We start from the raw sequence: 26,131 nt of genomic DNA, 5'->3' as shown, positions 1-26,131 counted from the left end.
CTAATTTGGATGTACTAAATATCAGGTGAGGATACAGAGGCATGCTAGTCTGGTCCGTAAACCGGAAGTGAAGTCACGACTTTCGCTTTCCGTTTTTTGATACATCCAAATACATGCAATAATGTTGCCATAAGCACGTTCACTGAAACACCCCTTATATGACATGGAATATATTGACAAATAATCCATATATCTGACAAATTAAAGCAATTTATTTCCAAAAACCGAGCGGAACCGGAAGTGGAATGTTCTGTAAGCCACATCCGGGTATTCCAGTAAACCCCTATTTAAAGATGCTTTGCTTACCACTGGATCAGTCTTGAAAAAGGTCTTTTGAGGACCGAAACGCGTAGACCCTTTGGTAAGCATCTTTTCAACTCGATTATTACTATTTCTTACTGTATTACGCTATGTTATTATTTTGGGTTGCAGGAATCTACTAGGGACGACAATATTGAGCCGCTGACTGCCTAAAGTTCATTGGGATCCCTGGAATTTATCTTGTCTCACCCATTACACTTTGTTTTATATTTCCTTTTTTTTTTCCACCTGGCTTTGTTGTGATTAGACTTTATTTTTTATCACCACTGCGATATATTTGGATCACCTATTGGTCACAATTTGGATAACAAATGGATTAACTTTTCTTTTTGCCTGCTTTTTTCGCCTTTTTTCACCGATTTTTGCACTGACTTTGTTCTCCATCCCCCCTTTGTTGAGCATCAATTTTTGGATTTTTCATTGACTATTTATTTGACTTTCAATTTGCATCCTATTTGTTTTTTTAGGACCCCCCACCATTTTTGATTGGATATCTTTACGTCAGAGTCCTAGTTCCCATTCGGTATTTTTTACTTGTGATTTTACATCCAGTTTTATTATTTTCACTGTGTTGCACTTTGTCACATTCTACCTGTAACCATTTTTACTGTGTTGTATTTTGCTACATTGTATTCGTTCTCTGGTAGCTTTCAAGCATCCACATCCAGGTCCACTCTGAAAAGGGTTATTCTCATAATTTTGCACAACTTTGCACGCACCTCCCACACTTCACCACAGTGTACACTATATATGGATCCATAACCTACTCCACGAACACACCACATCACACCCATTGAATTCTCAGACAGCGCTACCAACCTTTTTATGTACCCTAGACTTCTACGTAATTACATGAATGCCTAGTTATTCCTGATTTTAAAGTTTTTTACTCCACTTACCGTCCTATGGTTTTATATATGTTTTAATACTTGTTTGGCTATTTTCGCCACTACACCACTTGGTTTTATCTTATTGTACAATTTATTATTTTATTTGATTGTAATAAATCCACATTTTTAAACGTATCGGCAGTTTTGTATAATTGTCCCTTGGCCTCTGGCGCTGTACCGATCCCTGTTTCTCAGTAATACTTTTTTCTGGGGGAGGTTAGACCCCATTTTTCGGTCACAGCTTAGGGTACTCTTAGCGCTAGAATACCACCATTATTATCTACTGATTCTCTTTTCTAACCGGTATCCTAGCAGCTTTGAATATACTAACTGCCAATACTATGGATACTCTGTTGTCAATTAGACAAGATATTGATTTTGACACATCGTATTTAGAAAAAGGAGAAGATGACTGTTTAGATTTCCAGACTATTTTTAAGAATCTAGAGAAATTATTAGTATCAGAGGTGAAGTATAAGGCAGACATATCATTTTTACGAAAATGCATTGAACTTAAAATTATACCTAAGGGCTTAATGGTCACTAAAGATTGTGCCTTTCCAATACACAAACCCAAATATTCCTCTAGATGGGCAGAGGCTTTAGCCACTGCCTCAGTCACCCTAATGAATATCATCATAGATTATAGGGATGAACTATTAAATGACACGGACATTGAAATCAAGGAGGATGAGCAGATATTGATGAACTTAGAAAGTTCTGGCATTGACATTTCAGAAAAGAAATTAAATTTAGTTAAAAAAGTAACTAAAATAAGAGAGGATGTCATCACAAAGAAGACCAAAAAATTAAAGAGAGAACTAGACGAAAAAAGAGCTAGTGATAACGAATTAATTGAAAACACAGATCACACACAAAACATTGACCATATGGTAGGGAGTACATCGGTAAAACCTGACGATAATAAGGCATATGACAGACAACCAGAAGTTATGAATCAGAATATACAGCAACAGGGGCAGAATAGGTTTTGCCCACAAAAAACACATGTGAACAGATTTCAGAAAGATAGGCTATATTCAGAATATAGTCCTACCAGACCAGAATGGAATAGAACAAACCATAGAGATAATTCTAACTATAGAAAGGAGGAACAGATGTATTGGGGACCACAACACTACAGATCCGAACCCTACTATGGGCACTATGAGAGCCCCCAAAGGCCATGGGAAAGGGCTCCCTATCAAAAAGCCTTTAGACATAACTACAGAGATAGAGAACACTACGGCCAAACGAATTATTCATCATGGAACTACAGAAGAGGCCCAAGACGCCACTATAGAGATGATAGGGGAAATTATCCCCAAAACTATTATGATGTCCAAAAACATGGAGGAGATCAAAATAATGACTACATCACTAGTTCGAGGCATGGGAATTGGGCAAATTCTGACATGCCAAGAAAAGATGGAACACACGGAGAATATGGAAAAAGTTCTTATAAACCACATGATATGACGAACTGTAGAAAACCTGATATGTCTGATAGACAGAACGGACATCCCAACAGAAGCCTGTCGAATGCCGACACAAACTCAGGGACGATTTTAAACCAAATCGCCTCATCTTCACATTTTTTAGAAATGAATCAACCAGCAGTAAAGGACAAGAGAAAGAATTAGAGGAGGAGACCTCTGAACCACAAAGGAGACAAAAAAAGAAGACAAGAGGCAAACGTGGGGGAAATAAAACAAAGAGAAATAAGACCCCAATAACAAGCGATGGGGCAACTGATAATAAGGATCTTACACAAATACCTACATCATCTCGTGGATCCGACAAGAGGGCCACTGAAGATGGAATCTTCAACCTTAGTTCATATGAAATAAAAAAAGAAGAGAAGGAAGTTCTGAAGTATGGCCTCTCTTTTGCTCCGGCAAGGAGCATGGATAAATTCCAAACATTTATGAGTACCAAGGATTTTATAAGGAAATTAACCTTAAAAAGGTACTTCCAAAAAACTGCTCTTGATACAACGATACCCAGAAGCTACACCTCAGCTGATGCTGAAGATCCATATATCCACACGGGACTCAAACCAAAGTCCAGCTTCTATCCCACCCATGCTAAAGGAAATGCCATTGACGCATTTGAAATCATGGTCACCAAAGATATTAGAGATGTCAAACAAAAGAGTTTGAAAAAGATTAAACACAACCTAACCAAACAACATACAGAGACCATCAGGAAACTTGAGGCGAACAACCAACTAACGATTAAGCCAGCCGATAAAGGCGGGGGCATCGTCATTCTCGACAGGGAGAAATACAATGCAGAGAACCAACGTCTTCTAGACGACCAAAAAACATATCTAAAGCTTAGGAATAATCCTGTGAAACAATATCAAGAAGAACTCAAGGAACTTCTCAAAACAGCTAAAAATTCCGGCATTTTGAACGAAAAAGAGCATAGATATCTAGACATAAAACATCCGATGACACCTATAATATACCATTTACCCAAGATACATAAAACCCTGATAGACCCTCCCGGACGTCCGATTATTTCTGAAATCGGGTCACTCACAAGTAACTTGTCCGAATACGTCGACCAACATCTTCAGAAGTACGTAAAGGCCCTCCCATCATACTTGAAAGATTCCACACAGGTTCTAAACATCCTGGAAGAGATCCCGTGGGAAGAAGGCTACATCATGGCCACCTGTGATGTAGCCGCCTTATATACCAGCATACCCCACAAAGAGGGACTTGAAGCAATAAAATGGTTCTTGGATAAAGATCCCTTGATGTTGGAAGATCAGGCCAAGTTTATATTGAACAGTATTCAACACATTCTACAGCAAAACTACTTCTGCAATGAAGGAATATACTACCAACAAATCTGCGGTACAGCTATGGGGACCAGGTTCGCGCCCAGCTATGCCAACTTATATATGGGCAAATGGGAGAGTATATTCTGGGACTCCTGCCCAGCGAGCGCGGACCTGGTCCTCTACCGCAGATATATCGATGATATTCTTATCATCTGGAAAGGTACAACACAAGACCTCATATATACTATTGAGATTATGAACAAAAATGTTCTAAATCTAAAGTTTACCCATATTTGGAGCCCAAAAGAAATAGTCTTCCTGGACTTAAAAATAGAAGTCCATAATAGCAAATGGGAAACGTCCACGCACTTCAAAACAGTTGATAGTAACAACTATGTGCATTATAATAGTTGCCATCATGAAAAATGGATAAACAACATCCCCAAAAGTCAATTTCTAAGAGTTCGAAAAAACTGTTCGAACATCCAAACTTGGGAGAAACAAGTGACCCGCCTAAAAGAAAAGTTTGTAGAACGAGGCTATAAGGAAGAAGATCTAAACCTCAAGATAGAGGAAGTAAGAAAGGTGGAAAGGAAAGATCTAACAAAGTACAAAGAAAAGAAAGGATACGGGACAGAAGGAAGACTCAATGTACCAATGATCACAGAGTACAGCAGTAACAGATATATTATGGAAAAATTTTTTAAAAAACACTGGCATCTGCTGAAGGACGACGAGATCATTGGGAATTTACTCCCTGATCGACCCAGCTTTGTATATAAAAAAACAAGTAACCTAAAAAACGTATTAGCTCCAAGCTTGCCTCGAAAGAAAAAAACAAAAACACACGACTTACAGGGAAAACCACTGAAAGGGTATTTCCCATGCCACTCTTGTAAAGCTTGCAAGAGAGGGATTAAGACTAAACAAGTCCATTCATTCCAAACTGGAGAAGAATTTACAATTAAAGACCTTATCAGATGCAAAGACACAGGGGTCATCTATCTCATCGAGTGTTCCTGTGGCCTCCAGTATGTCGGCCAGACTTCAAGAAGCCTCAGAGATAGGCTGAGAGAGCATATATTACTGATCGAAAAACAAAATAAGGACACCATACTATATAAACATTTTTCAGATAAACACAATGGCAGAATACAGGAGATGAGATTCATGGGCATACAAAAAATAATGAAAAATTGGAGGGGAGGGGACTTTGAAAAAATCCTTCTCAGGGCAGAGTCGAAATGGATTTTCCTTCTGGACTGCCTACACCCAAAAGGTCTAAACAATAAAGAGGACCTGGCCCACCTCTTTAATCAGTAATAAGAATCTACTCCTATGCCCACCTATGATTCAAATCAAACGTTAGGTCTCACCCACTTTCCTCCCACATACATGAAAACATCTTACTTAAACTCATCTGAACCTTAGAATAGTTAGTTAGGAATACCTTCCCTCCTAAAAGAATTACTACACGTACTCCTAGACATAACAGGACTAATGGTATATTACCCTACGATTACATAATAGAAGTTCCCTCTACATAAATGCTATGTATACAAATACCCTAGTCGGGTCCAATGTTAAAACGTTGGGTTCATCAATCCCTGCTCATACACATTCATCAGTTCTCCTTATATGTAAGTGACACCCGATATTATGCTCGACTTCGAAAAGACAATCAACCAGCCTCTCATTAAAGTAACAACTAAATATAGAATAACCCCAATTTTGACCTCAAAGTCTAGTCTGCTCCTTTTCCTCTTGATTGATAATATATCGCAAAAATATATCGCTAAGATACACCTAATATTAACTTCACACTTAACAAATACTAAAATATAATATATTTGAGTACCCATATATCGCATAAATATATCGCTAAGATACACCTAAAATTAACTTCACACTTAACAAATACTAAAATAAAATATATTTGAGTACCCATATTAGGATAACATAGCCAACCCTAATTACTATTTTCTAAAGTAAATGCTATATTACATCCAATAGATTTTTGTTCTGTAGCGAAAAACGTTTCCTCAATATTACCAACATAAGCAATCTGATCATAGGCACCACCTATGAACGATTGGTCTCACTGCCTGGTATCAGTTCATGATAACCCAAGGCACCATATCAATCCACTTTTCAAAACGTGGATAACAAGATGCACTGTTATTTGACCAAAACCCTGCCTAATAAGAAATTGTGCCATGATATTATGATAATGTCATATACTGTACACATGTATGAATATATATCAAGACCCGTTGAGTCCAAAATAGGGCACTCGAAACTTCCAATATACAAAGATGGTCTAAATGTTGGCCGTGCTCTGTATTATATTTTATTTTCAGTTACTTTTGATTACCATAAGTGTTGCAAAATACACTTAAGAGATACATATGGCATCTCCAACTGACAATTGTGTTTCTTTTTGTAAGTACCCAAAAGGCAGGGGGTCTGGGGTTTTCGCCGCTAATTGGTTAGCATGCTGCAACAGTTGTCTAATTTGGATGTACTAAATATCAGGTGAGGATACAGAGGCATGCTAGTCTGGTCCGTAAACCGGAAGTGAAGTCACGACTTTCGCTTTCCGTTTTTTGATACATCCAAATACATGCAATAATGTTGCCATAAGCACGTTCACTGAAACACCCCTTATATGACATGGAATATATTGACAAATAATCCATATATCTGACAAATTAAAGCAATTTATTTCCAAAAACCGAGCGGAACCGGAAGTGGAATGTTCTGTAAGCCACATCCGGGTATTCCAGTAAACCCCTATTTAAAGATGCTTTGCTTACCACTGGATCAGTCTTGAAAAAGGTCTTTTGAGGACCGAAACGCGTAGACCCTTTGGTAAGCATCTTTTCAACTCGATTATTACTATTTCTTACTGTATTACGCTATGTTATTATTTTGGGTTGCAGGAATCTACTAGGGACGACAATATTGAGCCGCTGACTGCTTAAAGTTCATTGGGATCCCTGGAATTTATCTTGTCTCACCCATTACACTTTGTTTTATATTTCCTTTTTTTTTTCCACCTGGCTTTGTTGTGATTAGACTTTATTTTTTATCACCACTGCGATATATTTGGATCACCTATTGGTCACAATTTGGATAACAAATGGATTAACTTTTCTTTTTGCCTGCTTTTTTCGCCTTTTTTCACCGATTTTTGCACTGACTTTGTTCTCCATCCCCCCTTTGTTGAGCATCAATTTTTGGATTTTTCATTGACTATTTATTTGACTTTCAATTTGCATCCTATTTGTTTTTTTAGGACCCCCCACCATTTTTGATTGGATATCTTTACGTCAGAGTCCTAGTTCCCATTCGGTATTTTTTACTTGTGATTTTACATCCAGTTTTATTATTTTCACTGTGTTGCACTTTGTCACATTCTACCTGTAACCATTTTTACTGTGTTGTATTTTGCTACATTGTATTCGTTCTCTGGTAGCTTTCAAGCATCCACATCCAGGTCCACTCTGAAAAGGGTTATTCTCATAATTTTGCACAACTTTGCACGCACCTCCCACACTTCACCACAGTGTACACTATATATGGATCCATAACCTACTCCACGAACACAGCACATCACACCCATTGAATTCTCAGACAGCGCTACCAACCTTTTTATGTACCCTAGACTTCTACGTAATTACATGAATGCCTAGTTATTCCTGATTTTAAAGTTTTTTACTCCACTTACCGTCCTATGGTTTTATATATGTTTTAATACTTGTTTGGCTATTTTCGCCACTACACCACTTGGTTTTATCTTATTGTACAATTTATTATTTTATTTGATTGTAATAAATCCACATTTTTAAACGTATCGGCAGTTTTGTATAATTGTCCCTTGGCCTCTGGCGCTGTACCGATCCCTGTTTCTCAGTAATACTTTTTTCTGGGGGAGGTTAGACCCCATTTTTCGGTCACAGCTTAGGGTACTCTTAGCGCTAGAATACCACCATTATTATCTACAGTCAGACGAGCTGAGTCAGAAGCCAAAGCGAGTAGTCAGACGAGACGGAATCAGGAACAAGGAGAACAACAATGTCAGGAACAAGCCAGGGATCAGGAACCAGAAGAGACGTCAGACTAGCCAGGTAATACACAGGAACTCACAAACAGGTAGTTGAAACCCATAATTCGCCATGAACGGGGATGACTGGGAGGAAGCATTAATTGCCCTATTACGAGTGAACTCTGCCCAAGGTAACAGTTCATACCAATTATTGTGGTGATCTGAGACACAGCAATGGAGGAACTGTTCCAGAGCTTGATTAGACCGTTCCGCAGCCCCATTGGATTGAGGGTGATATGCAGAGGAGAAGGAAAGCTGGATCCCCATTTGAGCACAAAAGGAATGCCAAAATCTGGAGACAAACTGGCTACCCCGGTCCAAGACTATCTCCTTGGGTAATCTATGTAAACGGAAGACCTCCCAGGCAAAAATTGAAGCAAGCTCCTAAGCAGTAGGCAACTTCTTCAAGGGAATGCAATGTGACATTTTAGAAAAATAGTCAACCACCATTAGGATAACAGTTTTGCCATTGGAAACAGGGAGTCCATGGAAAGATGTGTCCAAGGACGCTCACCATTAGCAATAGGTTAAAGAAGACCCACAGGTAGATGTCGAGGAGACTTATTCTGTGCACAGACTGAGCAGGAGGCAACATATGCAGCAACATCAGAAATTAGTACGTATGGTGGCCAAAATATGGTCAGGAGGTATAACTGGAATAGGTACAGACTTCTCCTTGGACAGAGGCGAAAATTGATGAGAGAGGGCATCAGCCCTAACATTCTTACTACCAGGAGACCACATAATTAAACCGAGACAAAAATGGCGCCCATCTGGCCTGTCGGGGTGACAAACATTTTGCTTCTGATAGATAAGTCAAATTCTTGTGGTCAGTAAGAATGAGCACTGGTACGCTAGTACCCTCGAGAAGTTGCCTCCATTCCTTGAGTGCCAAAATTATGGCCAGTAATTCCCTGTCACCAATTTCATAATTGCACTCCGCTGGAGACAATTTCTTAGAGAAGAAACCGCACAGATGCAAGGAACCATCAGGCGTAGGACGTTGAGACAAGAGGGCACCTACTCCAGTCTCAGACGCATCGACCTCAAGAACAAAAGGCAGGAAAGGGTTAGGATGAGCCAGAACTGGAGCAGCAGCAAAGGCTTAAGACTCTCAAAAGCCTTATTGGCAGTAGGTGACCAATGGAGTGGATCATTCTCCTTACGGGTCATGTCAGTGATAGGTTTGACCAAGGAAGAAAAGTTTTTAATAACCTTCCTATAGTAATTAGCAAAGCCCAAAAAACGTTGAATAGAGCGAAGACCAACTGGGCGAAGCCACTGCAGGACTGCAGACAACTTGTCAGGATCCATGGGGAACCCTGCAACGGAGATTACATAACCTAGAAAGCTTACTTGAGTCTGATGGAACTCACATTTCTTGAGTTTACAAAACAGGCTGTTCTCACGTAGTCTCTGAAGTACCCATGTAACATCAGATGAGCCTCAAGAGTGGGTGAGTGTATGAGGATATCATCTAAGTACACCACAACACACTGTTGCAACATATCTCATAGAACATCATTAATAAATTCCTGGAAACAGCTGGAGCATTACATAGGCCAAAGGGCTTTACAAGATACTCATAATGCTCGCTCCTGGTGTTAAATGCTGTTTTTTATTCGTGGCCCTCCTTAATCATAACGAGATTGTATGCTCCTCTCAAATCAAGTTTAGAAAAGACCGTAGCTCACTTGAGGTGGTCAAAGAGTTCCGTAATGAGCAGAATAGGGTAAGCATTCTTAATGGTAAGACGATTAAGACCCCTATAACCTATGCATGGTCTTAACTTGCCACCCTTTTTCTTCATGAAGAAGAAGCCAGCCCCTGCAGGAGAGCAGGATTTGTGGATGATCCCCCTTGACAGAGCATCGGCAACATACTCCTCCATAGCACAAATCTCTGCAACCGAGTGAGGGTAAACCCGGCCCAGAGGAGGAATGGCTCCGGGTTGCAGGTCTATGGCACAATCGTAAGACTGGTGAGGAGGCAACGTACCGGCACGCACCTTGTCAAAAACGTCTAGGAACTCTCAGTACTCCTCAGGCAATTGAGATACCAAAGAAGTGCACAGGACTTTGGCTGGTTTCCTAAAACAAGTGGAAATACATTGCGGAGACTACAACAAAATTTCGGACCTACGCCAGTCGAGACTGGGATTGTGCTTTTGGAGCCAAGGATAACCCAGAACAAACGGAAAATGCAGAGAGTTAATCACCTGGAACTGGACGGTTTCAAAATGGAGAGCCCCAACAGCCATGGATAACGGAGTGGTTTCGTGAGTAACGAGTGCAGACTGAAGAGGCCTACCATCAATTGTCTCAATAGCAACCAGAACAGACCGAGGCAATACAGGAATGGAGTGCTGTGATACAAAAGCACTGTCAATGAAATAGCCCGCAGCACCGGAGTTAACAAGAGCCTGGGTGACTATGGAGGAGTCCACCCAGGAAAGGACAACCGTGACCAAAGGTTTCTCCTTTAGCGGTTCTGGGGATGAGTATAAACCACCCAAGGTATGCCCCCAACAGTACCCTAGGTGTGAGCGTTTAACCGGCCATGTAGGACAAAACTTTAAAAGGTGGCCCTGTAACCCACAATAGAGGCAGAGGCCCTCCCTCCTCCTAAAGGCCCTCTCCACCGCGGAGAGATGCATAAATCCCAACTGCATCGGCACAGCAGTACCTGGTGACTCGGGACCAGGAGACATGGGAGGAGAGGGAGGCATGGGTGGGAATGACAACATAGGAGACAACAGTACAGTAGGCTTCCGCAAGCGCTCCTTGAAAGAGGGCCTCTCTCTGAGTCTGATGTCCATTAGGATTAAAAAAGACACCAAAGCCTCGAGATCCTCTGGTAAAACTCTGGCAGCAACTTCGTCTTTAATCACATCAGAAAGCCCATGAAAGAAGGTGGCAGCAAGGGCTTCATTGTTTCAACCAACCTCTGTGGCAAGCATACGGAACTCAATGGCATACTGAGCAACAGATCTCGTACCTTGCTGAATGGACAGGAGTCGCTTGGCAGCAGAGGAGGAGGGAGCCGGAACATCAACTACCCTTCGAAAGGAGGCCTCAAATGCAGGGTAATTAGAAATCACAGATTTATTAGTCTCCCACAAGGGATTAGCCCAGGCAAGGGCCATGTCAGAGAGTAAAGAGATCTTAGCTCTGTCAGAGGGCAACGCATGAGGTAACATCTCAAAGTAAATGCCCATCTGGTTCAAAAACCCTCTGCACTGATTAGGATCACCTCCATAATGCTGATTTAGAGGTACAGAACCGGACATGCTCCTGGTAGGACTAGGTTCAGCAGCGGAATCAGGAGCAGCCATAACTTATGGGACACTCTGGTCCAAATGTGCAGTGCGAGTCAGCAGGGTTTGCAGGGCTAGTGCAAATTGATCCAAGCAGTAATCCTGTTCCTCAATCCTGGAAATGATTGCAGGTAAAGGTGGATTATTAACACCATCAGGATTCATGGCCCTTGTGTAATGTCAGGGTGCCAGGAATCAGACTGAGACAAGAAGTGCAAAAATAATCACACCTTTATTAATAACAAAAATAATAAAAAGTCCATAAGTCGGGACGGAGCCTGGCCACGCCGGAACATGGCCGCACAAAGTTAGTGCTGCAAGCTACACGGCATCTCTTCCCTAGTTTGTGGCTAGAATCGTAACCTGCAGAAAGCCCTTTTTTGCCTGGCGGAGGGGCAGATAACATAGTGTGTCACTTTGACTGCGGAGATGGACTGATTCTCAACTGACACTAGAAGCAGCCCTGATCACGACTCGCGGCACTACCGCAACAAGCGCCATACTTCCCTCCCCTCAGAGATCTGGAGAAGCACGCGACACTGTGCTCGGAGGAAGTAAAGATGGACACGTCCTAAGTAAAAGAAAAGCACAACTGCGGGGAGCCGACGCTACAACTCAGATCCCTCGACAGGGCACATAATAATAATAAAAAAAAAAAATCACGCAGCTATCCACGACTGGTACATCCCGGCCTAGCCCGAGGAGTCATCAAGCAGTAAGTTGTTAACAACAGCGATATGAAACTAACAGCAAATGATATGCTAAAATGAAATAACTATGCTGCCTTAATAAACCCTCGCAAGTCGCATCATATTTAGCAATACTGACACAGATGCCAGATGTGGGTATCCCTGACACGTATCACAGTTACCTATATTCCTAGCGTATGAGCAGTGGTTTTCACAATCCAAATACCTGACCTCCATTTTAGAAAGACACCAAAAACTCAACTATAACTTCAGATTTGGGCCACATATTTGCCTATCTAGCCTCAGAGAGGGGGCAAGAACTACAAAAATGGCGTCCAAGAAAGGCGCAAAAACAGACAAAAACACAAAACAATCCTCTACACTCTCCTTGTCTGTGAGTAGTTTTTTCAGCCATAATGACACCCCTATCTCAGAACAAAAAGACACAGGGGGACCTGCTACAGCAACACAAGGCTCAATGCAACAGCAAACGGCACCTACTGACTTTATATCACAGATTAAAGCAGATATAGCTAATCTCCCCTCTAAATCTGATTTCGACTCCCTGAAAAGCCTTATTAAATCAGAACTCACTTCCATCAGGAAGGAAATATCGGACATTGGGTACAGAGTTGAGGACATGGAGGAAACCCAGGATATATTGATCAATAAGACAAACTCCCTCTCATGCACTGCCAATATCCAGGAAGCCAAGATCTCAGCTCTCCAAGATAAACTGGATGACATAGATAACAGAAACCGTAGGAACAACCTGCGGATCAGAGGGATTCTGGAGGCAATTGCAATTGGGGACTTGGAAAGTTATGTTCAGCAACTCTTCCGTCACCTTAAAAAAGACCAGCAAGCCCCTGAAATTGAACTTGACAGAATCCATAGAGCCCTCAGACCCCCTCCACCAAGCACTGCTCCACCAAGAGACGTGATACTAAGGTTCCTAAGATATAAAGATAAAGAGGAAATATGGTTGCAAGCCCGCCAACTACGAGACATACCATATCTTGATCACAATCTCCAGGTTTTTCTGGATTTGTGCCCTAATACGCTGCAAAGGAGGAGGGAAGTTGCTTTCATAACTAAAGTTCTTAGAGATAAAAAGATCAGATATAGATAGGGATACCCCTTCAGCCTAACCATCTCATATGAGGGCAATGTTTTTATCTACAAAGAACCCCAGGATCTGGACTCTCTCTCCAAGGGCCTAAATATCACTTTTGATGTCCCAGCAGACTTTGATACCCAAGGAGACAAAGAAGATACCCACGAACAGGAAGATCACAACCCCCTAAGGGGAAAACAAAGATGGCAGAAAGTATCCAACAACAAACGCAGAAGGGACAAACATAAACTTGCCTCTACGGAGGCCACAGTTTCTACTGCACAGGAGACATGAAGCGATCCAATTCTGGGTGAGATTGTTTTGATTGCTAAAAATGTATAGCTAGTTGACTTGCATATATACATATAGATTTAGGATTTAGAGAGACTATAAACATCTATAAAGGTTATGTTAAAAGTTTTAGAGCTTGAGGGAAGGGATGCTGTCTTGCATTTCCCCTATTATTATGACAAAAAGTTGTAATTTTATTGTTTTCTTATATTATTTTGTTATATGGTTTTTTTATGTTTGGAATTTTGTTATAGTATTGCAGGAGCTGATGTATTTTTTCCCCAATGAGCAATCACACGCTGAGACAAGAATTGTGCACCACACATGCATCCTCTATTTTCCCAAATACATACATGGGGTCCCCAGGTAAGAATGAGAATACCACAAACATACATAAGGGACTTAACTTCCTCACGGTTAATGCGAAGGGCCTCAACAGTCCATTTAAGAGAAACCTAGCGATGAGAGATTTTAGGGAAAAAAAAGCAGATGTGGTCTTCCTACAGGAGACTCACTTCCTAAAACATAGAGAACCTGGAACATTCAAACATAAATTTGGTGAGTCTTTTTATGCTTCCAACAATACCAAGAGGGGGGGAGTAGGCATCCTGTTTAAACGGGGCATACCATTTCAAACTAGCACACAAGTAAAAGATAAACAGGGCAGATACATCATTCTGGTGGGGTCACTATACCACAAACAAGTAACACTAGTTAATGCATACGCCCCGAACACAGCACAAGGCGCCTTTTTTAGAAGCTTGACAAATGCAGTACTAGAGGTTGCCAAAGGCTCGTTGATAATGTGTGGTGATCTCAACTGCACTCTAGACCCTGCGTTGGATAACTCCACAGGGACGTCCTCCACTGCACATGCAATCATAAATAAACTTAGGTCATGTTTAAGAGAACTCGCCTTGCACGACGTCTGGAGGGTATTACATGATACAGAGAGGGATTATACATTCTTTTCCCACCCCCACGCTAGACACTCCAGGATTGACTATATTCTAACTGACGTCTCTAGTATAGCACTCGCGATTAGCTGTCAAATACTCCCGGCATCATGGACGGACCATTCTATGGTATGTTGCCTTATGAGATGGGACACTAGGGAGAACACTAGTTATCTGTGGAAGCTGGATGACAGCTTGCTAGATGACCCTATATATGCGATTAGAATAGAGACTGCATTAGAAAACTTTTTTCAAATAAATTCAGGGGAAGGGGTGGATGCTAGATATTGCTGGGAAGCACATAAGTCGGTCCTAAGGGGAGAATTGATGAGCGTGAGGGCCCACCAATTAAAACAACAGAGAGTATATTATGAATCAGTCCTAAATAAGTTGGAGGACCTGGACAGAGAGCTTAAAAAACACCCCGAAGACACACAGACACTAGCCTTACTATCGGAGTATAAATGCAAACTCAATGACATAATAGATAAAGATTGCAAAAAGATGGTCCTTAAGCTCAAACAACAACACTTCGAGGGTAATAATAAGTGCAGCAGACTATTTGCTAGGAAACTAAAAAGAAAGATAAATAAAACACATATCTTGAGAATTAAAGACTCCAACGGGAGGGAGCAGGTGTCGTCCCAAAATATAGCGGAGGCATTCCGTACATATTATAAAAACCTTTATAACCTGCAGGAACCACCATCAGAGCATATTGATGGGTTCTTGGATGACCTGAACTTCCCTGAACTGAAAGAGGAGGATAGGGCCTACCTGGAGGAACCTTTCACACTAAATGAAATTAAAAAAATAATTAAAGATCTCCCAAATGAGAAAGCTCCAGGGCCAGACGGCTACACAACATATTACTATAAAAAATATATAGATGTACTCACTCCACACTTACTGAATCTATTCCAGACGTTATCAGAAAAAAAACCATTCCTAAAAGAATCCTTGGCAGCTCACATAGTAGTACTACCTAAACCGGGCAAAACAAGTGACAGAGTAGAAAATTTTCGGCCTATATCATTACTTAATAATGATATCAAGATTTACGCCAGACTGTTGGCTAACAGATTGAACTCTATCATACCTCGTATAATAGCTAGAGATCAGGTGGGGTTTGTAGTCAATAGAGAAGCAAGGGATAACACTGTGAGAGCGGTGGATCTAATAGACTATGCAGTGTCGAGGGATATACCACTAGTACTGATCTCCACGGACGCGGAGAAAGCCTTTGACCGCGTCCGGTGGAGATTTTTGCAGGCGACACTTAATAAATTTGGTTTGGGGAACCCATTTATATCAAAGATCATGTCATTATACAGGCTTCCCTCAGCACAGGTGCGGGTCAATGGCATATTGTCCCAACCCTTCATGATGCAAAATGGCACAAGACAGGGATGCCCCCTGTCTCCCCTGCTTTTTGCGTGTGTGGTGGAGGCCTTAGCTATATCGATAAGAAAGGACAAGGATATAGAGGGAATCAAAATCAGAGAAAACAACTATAAAATCATGCTGTATGCGGACGACATCCTGTTCACTCCCACAAACCCACTCATATCGGTACCCCTGATATTAGAACATCTGAGGAAATTTCAGCTGGCATCAAACTTCCTAATTAATAAATCAAAATCGGAGATACTTAATATCTCCCTCCCACATACACAACTCTCTCAGCTGAAACTAATTTGCCCTTTTAAATGGCAAGAAAAATCACTGCGGTACCTGGGAATCCACCTAACAAATAACACAAAAGACCTGTTTCAAATAAACTATATCCCACTACAAATAAAAATCATAGCCGACCTCTCTTCATGGAGATCTCTTCACACGTCGTGGTTAGGGAGATTAAATATTTTTAAAATGAATGTCCTACCTCGCTTACTGTATGTTATGCAAGCCCTACCCGTGCCCCTGCCGAGCTATTTTCTCCCATCACTACAGGCAAAAATATTAGAATTTGTCTGGAACAAAAAACATGCCAGAATTAACAAAAATATTGTGTGTACACCTCTCCACAGTGGAGGTTTGGGAGCCCCTGACATACTGAAATACATGCTAGCTATCCACTTACAAAGGATCCTCGATTGGTCACATAACCTCCATAATAAAACATGGGTTCAAATAGAACATGAGATAATGGGCTTTAAACATCTGGGAACGCAATGCTGGACCTCACAGGGAGGTTTATTTAAGGATAATAGCACAAATCTACTGTGCGGAGAGACTTTTAGAGTGTGGGATAGAGTGCTACAAAAATTTCCACACATATCATCTAGGTATTCACCACTGACACCACTACTCGAAAACAGGGAGTTCCTACCGGGAATGAACTTACCCTCTTATAGTACAGACACAACACATAGAACCATACAAGTATTTCAAATAGGAAATGAGATTAAACTACACACGAGAGGAGAGCTGATAGCAAAAGGTCTCTCGATTTTCAATAATTGGCTATTTCATCACCAATGCACTTCATACATTTTTAAGCATATCGATAGAAGAAACCTAATAAGGCCATTGACGCAATTTGAAACACTATGCACTGTGTTAGAACCTACACAACACTCCCTATCACTGTTATATAAATTATTGCAAATACAACCCCCGGGTCATGTTCCTTACTATGTGGAGAGATGGGGAGAGGAGTTAGGCATAGATATCAACCACAGGGAAGCAAAACAAATCTTCTATACAGTCTCAAAAGCCTCTGTATAAGCTAACATAATAGAGCTAAACCTTAAAATCCTACACAGGTGGTACTTGACCCCAGTTAGGATACATAAACTATTTAACACGCAAAATGATGTATGCTGGCGCTGCAGATTAGAAAAGGGAAGTATGACGCATATATGGTGGTCATGCTCAGCAATAGCACCACTGTGGGCAGGCATAGTCACAGAAGCATCTAAGGTGGTGGGTAAGGTATTACCGTTGGACCCCAAACTGTGGCTCTTCCTACACACACCCAGAAAGGTATCAACAGCGCAGAAAAAGATGCTTCACATATTAAGCAATGGTTTGAAAATACTGTTAGCTCAGAGTTGGAAAACGCAAAACGTGCCTAGTATAGCTCAGTGGGTACACAAATGTAACGAATTATTGAAGCTAGAAGAATACCATTATATGAAAGTTAAGTGCAAAGACTTATATGCACAATTGCTAACATTATGGGAAACATATGTGTCGCAGAGATTCGAACAACAAGGGTCAGATAATTGAGGGTGAGCCCCTTGAGGATGACATATGTTAGGACATGGAGGGGACAAAAGTTGTCTTGTATTAAAAAAACAAAAAACAAAAACAAAAAAAAAAACAAAAACAAAAAACAAAACAAACAAGTTCTCTGTGTGTGGTTGTTGGGGAAAGATAATTTGAGAAATGAGTTTCAGCTCTTGTATAGAGATTTATGTTTATTGTATAATTATATGGAAATTGTTTCCTGCTCTAGGAACCTGAAGGACTATCATCCAAAATTCCTTGTGTTTGCATGTACTGTTAACCCTTCAGTTGTTACTGTATTACTTTTCTTTATTTACTGGAAACACAATAAAGATATTATAAAAAAAAATAAAATAAAAAAAAGTCCATAAGTCAAATAACAAGCCAGGAGTCAAAACCAGAGCTGGTAGTCAGACGAGCCGAGTCAGGAGCCAAAGCGTGTAGTAAGACGAGCAGGAATCAGGAACAAGGAGAACAACAAAGTCAGGAACAAGCCAGGGATCAGGAACCAGAAGAGTCGTCAGACTAGCCAGGTAATACACAGGAACTCACAAACAGGTCTGAGACAACGCAAGGGCAAAGCATACTGAACAGAGGCCCTTTAAATAATAAGTGATGACATCACAATTCTGAGACTGCAACCTGTCTCACACGGATGATGTAAAACAGTCTGACCATAAGAGGGCATGCAGGAAATGAGCAGCATCACACACTCTGAACCAGATTCAGCAAAAGGTGAGTAAAATGGCTGCCAGCAGCACATGGCAAACAAAGCAGGGAAAAAACCCTGACACTATGACCATGACTAGCCTTCTTGCTCTTGGACTAAATCCCAGATTGCCTCCTACTGATAAGGCAAATGGTGGGTGGAGATTGACTACTAAAAATAACTGCAGTAAAAAGGATGTTAGTTTGTTTGAAAAATGTAAGGCTGAACTACATAATAGTAGAAACATATAAGATGTGGGATACTTTGACAGTTAAATACCCACTACTCTCCTCTAAACCTTCACCCCTTACCCAGAATTCCCTCCCGGAAATTACACAGTCAAATTAAATCCACTAGATAGACAAAGTAATCTCCCCTTTCAGATCCTAACACAAGCTGGAAAAATGCTTCCTAGAGCGAAACTCCTAGAAAGTAATTTGCATATATTTGATAAAGGGCTTTTCTACTCACAAGCCCATTCATTTCTAAAACGTCATAAGGGGAAAAATAACTTGTTGCGATCCCCAACAAACTTTGAAAAACTATACATGTCAAAATGACCTATTAGACGCACCTTATCTATTATATACAATATGTTCCAACAGGTCCCATTAGGAACAGAACACCAATACATGAAGAGTTGGGGAAAAGAACTAAACATTAACATTTCTCCAGGGGACATGTATAAAATATATAAAAGAACAATGAAAGCCTCTATCTCAGCCCGGATCTTAGAAATTAAAGACCTTATACCCACAGAGATCTGACTCATGCTGGTGCTGTAAACAAGAGGTGGGGAATATGGGGCATTTTTGGTGGACCTGCACTAACATCATTCCTTTCTGGAAGGATGTAGTAACCAAAACAGAGAAGCTGTGTGGAATAAATATACCACCAGACCAGCTTATATGGCTTTTAAATAAACCTCCCAAAAAAATTCCTGCAACACATCTTGCCTTACTCCAAATAGTGTCTAATAGTGCTAAAGTGTTAATTGCCCAACTTTGGAAACAAGTCCAGTCCCCTACTATAACCCAATCGGTCGATACCATACATAAAACTTTACAATTGGAGGAATACTATTATATGACAACAATGCATAACGACTTCTTTCACAAGTTACTCTTTATTTGGGAAGATTACATACAGAACAAATACAATAAATAATGTATGACATAAGACATAAATCGCTATCAGCTATGAGACTTTTTCCTTTCTCTCTTTTTTTTCTCTTCTTCCTTCTTTCTCTTTTCTTACCTATTTTCCTTCTAAAGTCAAAACAAAAGGAGGTTATTGCTATTAATAATGGTAATTTCATTAATATTTGTTTTACTTTGAAACATTATTTTTCTGTATAATGGAATATGCCCATACAATGTATATGCATGTACGATGTGCAAAACCTCAATAAAAACATTTATTTAAAAAAAAAAAAAAAAGTAAGGCTGATAAGTTATTCTGTAGCAAGACAACAGAAATGTCTGGTAATCACAAGGTTTTTACTGTCCCTTTAAATACAGTAGAAATTCATAATCAGCAAGTGCATAATAAACAAGACAATACAATAGCACTTACTATGAATAGTAAATGAATAGTAGATTTTTTTCTGACAAATAGCAGTGTTTCCTTCAATTTGCTGGCCCCCTGTGTTATGTGACAGCCATCAGCCAATCACGTATACACTGTGAACCCTTACATATGTAAGTAGTTTGAGCCTCACAATGTGTATAAAAAGTAAATTGGAAAATCCCTTAAAACTGCACGCTCTGTCTGAATTGTGAAAGTTTAATTTTGACTTTAGTGTCTCTTTAAGATCAAATTGCACAGTATGATCAGCATGATCAGATATGTTCCTGAACTGAACACATTGATTTGTCTACTAGTGAGATGGAGAAATGCATTGAAAAGAATGACTATTTACAAAACATGGAGTACTCTGCAATTGTTACAAGGTTCTGTCCTACTAAACCCCTTTACCACATTTATGGCTTGGTTTCTTACAGCAGAACAGAAAACCAACCAAATTCCACACATACATTTCTTGTCCCATACAGCCCAACTCATACCTCCCAACTGTTCCATATCCTGCATGATTGTCTCAGGTTGGGAGGTATAGGGTGCTCAATGTGCCCATTTTAAGTTACTGACTGGGCCCAGCCGTTCCTGGATATGCCCACACCCAGCTGGACACACCCACTTTCTCACTCATCGATTCACTCTCCATACATAACCCTGCCCCATCCAACACAGGGCCTCAACCACAAAATACAAGAGGGTCATTGCACAAAAGCTTTTAACCTCTTACATCCTGGAAATCAACCGGCAGATGTTTGGAGGTATGCAGTATGCAGATTCCACCACATCTTATCAAGTATAAGCCCCCATACCTGCTGGCCTTTATTTTAAAGATATTTTAAGTAGTACTTCTGTTCTAATATATCTGTTGTTGGACCTAACAAATGCCGAAAACAGAAGGTAACTTTTTAACCCCTTTACTACCGTGAATTCCAGAGAAAAACTTGCCCAAATTGCTGAATAATTTTTAGCAATTTTGCCATTACTCCATTTAAACAGAAATAGAGCCTTTTTTTTTACCTATCAAAACTATATACAGTATATATATTTTCTAGTAGACAACCCAAGGTATTAAGCTGGGTCCATTTTGGTATATTGTTTCACCGTCAAATGCGATCATATAAAATAAATTGTTAAAGGGACAGTCTACATCAAAATTGTTATTGTTTAAAAGATAGATAATCCCTTTATTACCCATTCCCTAGTTTTGCACAACCAACAAAGTTATATAAATACACTTTTTACCTCTGTGATTATCTTGTATCTAAGCCTCTGCAAACTGCCCCCTTATTTCAGTTCTTTTGACAGACAACCATTTTAGCCAATCTGGCTCAACTGAACTCCACATTCATGAGCACAGTGTTATTTATATGACACACTAACACCCTCTAGTGGTGAAAAACTGTCAAAATGCCCTGAGAGAAGAGGCGGCCTTCAAGCGCTTAGAAATTAGCATATGAACCTCCTAGGTTTAGCTTTCAACTAAGAATACCAAGAGAACAATGCAAAATTGGTGATAAAAGTAAACTGGAAAATTGTTTAAAATTACATTCTCTATCTGAATCATGAAAGTTTATTTTGGACTAGACTGTCCCTTTAACTTTTTCACAAACTTTGTGTTTTTCATTGAAATTATTTACAAACAGCTTGTATAGTTATAACACAAATGGATGTAAAAGCTTCTCTGGGGTCCCCTTTGTTCAGAAATAGCAGACATGCATGGCTTTCTCATTACTTTTTGGTAATTAAAAGGCCACTAATTGCAGCTGCGCAAGGGGTTAATTAGCTGAAAAGGGTTATAGTATTTTAGTATAATGAATGATTACCCTCCCACCTGACACCTCCTACCTCAATGATCTTTCCCGAACAGCGCTTTCATCTCCCCATCACCCACACTCCACACCACTATCTTAGGTACTGGCAGACAGTCTGTCAGTATTAAGTTTTAGGGCTTTTTAAAAATAAAAAAATAAAAAATATTTTCTTATTTTCTACAGTGTAGGTTTCCCCCTTACCTACCATCCCACCTCCCTGATTCCTCCCAAACAGTTTTCTAACCCTCCCCCTCCTAATGGTGTGGCAGCTGTCTGCGAGTACCCAGATTTAGTATAAATTTTATTATTTTATTTATTTATTTTTTAAAAAATCTGTAGTGTAGCATTCCCCACTCCTCCCCCTCCCTGCAATCACTATTGTAGGGTCCCCCCACCCTTATTCCCCATTTTTCTGTAGTGCATCCCTTCCATACATTATTTTCTGTAGCGTAGAAACTCTCTCTCTTCCTCCTCCCTTTGCCTCTTTTCCGCCCACCCAGCTCCCTCCTTCCCTCTTGCACCTCCTACCGGCACTGAAGGAGATTGTTACAGACAGTGACACAGAACGTCTCACTGTCTGTAATGATATGGCAATCTGCACTCATTTGGTAATGGCGAACTGATCGTGCTCTGTTGTCATATGAGGACAGATTGCCTGCATCTAAGGAACAGCAGTCTCGTCTGTCACTTTACAGCCGTGACTGCTGGAGCTTCCTGAAGCGGCGACATATATACATTATGCGTTAAGATGGGCAATGTAGCGCATGATGTATATATACGTCGGATTGGATTAAGGGGTTAATAAACAGTTACGGGAAATATTTGTATTTTATTTTTTATTGAGCATGGTGTGATATGTGTGTGATTTATTTCAGGGTTTTCTTGAAGTTGAAAAATATTGAAAAACCACAGGTTGTGCAGTAACTTCAGGGAAAACCAGAGGTTCCTTGTGTCTCGACTAGACCATAATATTTGGGTGTGCAACAATTTGACCACAATCCTAAATATCAAGGTTGCAGAGGGTATAGGTATTACCTATTCCTACTTCTTTCTTTTTTTAATCCTCCTTTACCTCAATCTGGTGCTTTGTTTTACATTGATGACATTGCAACATTTTTTTTGTCATAAAAAACAATAATTACATTTATTCTAACTTAACAAGCAAGATTAAAAATTAAAGCAGTTGTTCTGTACTTGGATATTGAAGCAAATGAAAACAGAACAGTAGGGTAAGGCATGTATGAAGTGGTCACTTAAAATCCTTTGATAATATATACCTCAGAGTTCATTTCTCAGAGTAAGAAAATACTACACTGAAGGGGAAGACTTTAGAATAATACTATGAGTGCTAGGCTATTTTTTTTTCAAAATCATAGCTCAGATCAGAATAGCCCCTGACACAGAAGCTGCTCTGTAAGTACCATGCCCAAATAAAATCTGGCCACTTTCCATTAACACTGAAGTCAGCTACATACCCAAATTAGACCTCAGACCAAACCGCAAACTTCCAAACCTTTTGTACCCCAGTAGCCAGATCAAACCTGAGATCACACACCTTTTCCTGCAACCACTCTGTTAGAGAGAATGATAGAGAAGGAAAGATTGGAGAGAGAGGGAAATAAAGCAATTGAAGAGAGGAAAGTTGAGAGAGAAAGAGATGAAAATCTTTTTTTATCTATCCATAATAAAGGGTTAAATCTGTGTCTATAGTAAGGCTTCTATTACAATGTTATGCCGGCCCAATGGGATGAACTTTATTTAATGACATTTCCAAGGAACATCCAGTTCAGTGTGCACGTCATATGACACTCTTGAATTCCAGCCCTTTAAAAGCCCTTAGGAAGCTTATGTAGTGACTGCTCTCTATGTTACAGCCCAGCCAAAAGAGAAAATGAAGGGGGGTGGAGGAACAGAAGATACCAAGTAGAGTTATAAATCTTTTATTATAAAAAATATATAGAGAGAAAAGAAGGGAGAGAGTGGACAGATATAAGAGAAAGAAGAGAGAGGCAAAAGTTATTAGAGGAGTGAGAGAAAGAAGAGAGTAAAGAGAAAGAGAGAAAGGAAAGAGAAAACGGAGAATGAGAGAGTGGAGAGAAAGTGAAGAGGGAAATAAAAAGAGAGGAGAGAGAAAATAGAGAGTAGAGAGAGAAAGTAGGAGATAATGGAAAGATACTGTACAAAGACTGAAAGAAGAGAAGAGTGGAGAGTGGAGAGAGACAAGAGAGAGAGAGAGAGAGAGAGAGAGAGAGAGAGAGAGAGAGAGAGAATAGAGAAGAAAAGATAAGGATAAAAATGAGAGAGAGTAAAGAGGGATACTGGAGAAGGAGAAAGTATAGAGGGTGAAGAGTAAAAAAAGAGGAGAGACAGAGAAAAAAAAAAAGAGTGGAGAGATAGTAAAAAAAGAGGGCAGAGATAGAGGGGAGAGAGAGAGAAGGAAGACTGATTAGAGGGAAGGTGAGAGAGAATGGAGAAAAACAGAAAATAGAGGGTAGAGAGTGAAGATTAAAGAAGAAAGCAAAGAGATAAAGAGAAGGGAGGAGGAGTGTTCATAGAATAGAGATGGGCAGAGAGAGAGATAAGGAAGAGCATGAAAAGAGAGTTTGAAGAAAAGGAGTGAGGGAGTGGAGAAAGGAGTAAAAAGAGAAACAGAGAGATAGTGAATAGAAAGAGAGAGAAGGGAAGTGAAAAAGGAAAAGAGAAAAAAAGGAATAGAAGCAGAATAAGAGAGAGAGAGAAGAGATAAACTGAGGAGAGAAAAGAGAGAGAGAGAGAAGGGGGTATTGCAGAAAAATAATGTGACTAGGAAAGGATAGGAAAGGATAGGAAAGGCAGGTGTTTTTATTTATTTATTTAATCATTATCAACATTACAGACAAGATTATCATCTGGAGCTCCCTCAAACAGGCTATCCCACGCTCCCTGCTTCTCCTCATGGAGTGTGTGGCTAATTCTCACATCCTCAGGTTCATCAATTCAGGCTAATCTCTACTCTCCTCCTCTCAATCACACCTTTATATGTCTACTTGGTGTGTGTGATTCACACGGCTCACCATAGAGTACCTGCCCTGGATGGTAATCATGTTTTGAGACAATTAGGAGACAGCAGGGTAGGCATGCAGGATAGGAGGGTGTCAATATAACTACTGGCCACACCACTCATCTTGCAGCACTGCATTTGGAACATGTAGGCCCCATGTAATTGGTAGTAACCAGCAGAATATCAGGGACCAAGCTCACAGGCACTTCCTATGCTTCTATGTCAACTAGCCAACAGTGTTTTTTTTCACTCGTCCACATTCCATGCACATGCCACACAAAATCCCCATAAGATAGAGACACACTGTGAGGCCCATGTTTAAGTGAGGCCTTAGGTGTCACCTATTTGGCCTAATGGTAGAGCTGCTTATGTTTAAACGTTAGTGAAGAACTTCATTGTTTGATCTTTGGCTTAGCGCAACCTTTGACTTAGCACTTCGACTCATTTTAGGTTCAGCACCTGTGTACCGCTTGCTGATTAGTGGCTAAATATAGCATCCAATCAGCAAGCGCTATCCAGGGTGCTGAACCAAAAAGGGGCTGGCTCCTAAGCTTTCATTCCTGCTTTTGCAAATAAAGATACCAAGAGAATGAAGAAAAATTGATAATAGGAGTAAATAAGAAAGTTACTTAAAAACATAATTTATGTAAGAACTTACCTGATAAATTCATTTCTTCCATATTGGCAAGAATCCATGAGCTAGTGACACATGGGATATACAATCCTACCAGGAGGGGCAAAGTTTCCCAAACCTCAAAATGCCTATAAATACACCCCTCACCACACCCACAATTCAGTTTAACGCATAGCCAAGCAGTGGGGATGATAAAGAAAGGAGTAGAAAGCATCAACAAAGGAAATGTGGAAATAAGTGTGCTTTATACAAAAAATCATAACCACCATAAAAAGGGTGGGCCTCATGGACTCTTGCCAATATGAAAGAAATTAATTTATCAGGTAAGTTCTTACATAAATTATGTTTTCTTTCATGTAATTGGCAAGAGTCCATGAGCTAGTGACATATGGGATAGCAATACCCAAGATGTGGATCTCCACTCAAGAGTCACTAGAGCGGGAGGGAATAAAATAAAAACAGCCATATTCCGCTGAAAAAATTAGTCCACAACCCAAAAAAATAAGTTTATTTTTATTTTTGAAAGAAAAAAAACTTAAATCAAAAGCAGAAGAATCAAACTGAAACAGCTGCCTGAAAACTTTTCTACCAAGAATTGCTTCTGAGGAAGCAAATACATCAAAACGGTAGAATTTAGTAAATG

Source organism: Bombina bombina, chromosome 3 (assembly GCF_027579735.1).
Source record: "Bombina bombina isolate aBomBom1 chromosome 3, aBomBom1.pri, whole genome shotgun sequence".
Taxonomy (NCBI): domain Eukaryota; kingdom Metazoa; phylum Chordata; class Amphibia; order Anura; family Bombinatoridae; genus Bombina; species Bombina bombina.
Note: the sequence above shows the minus strand (reverse complement) of the source record.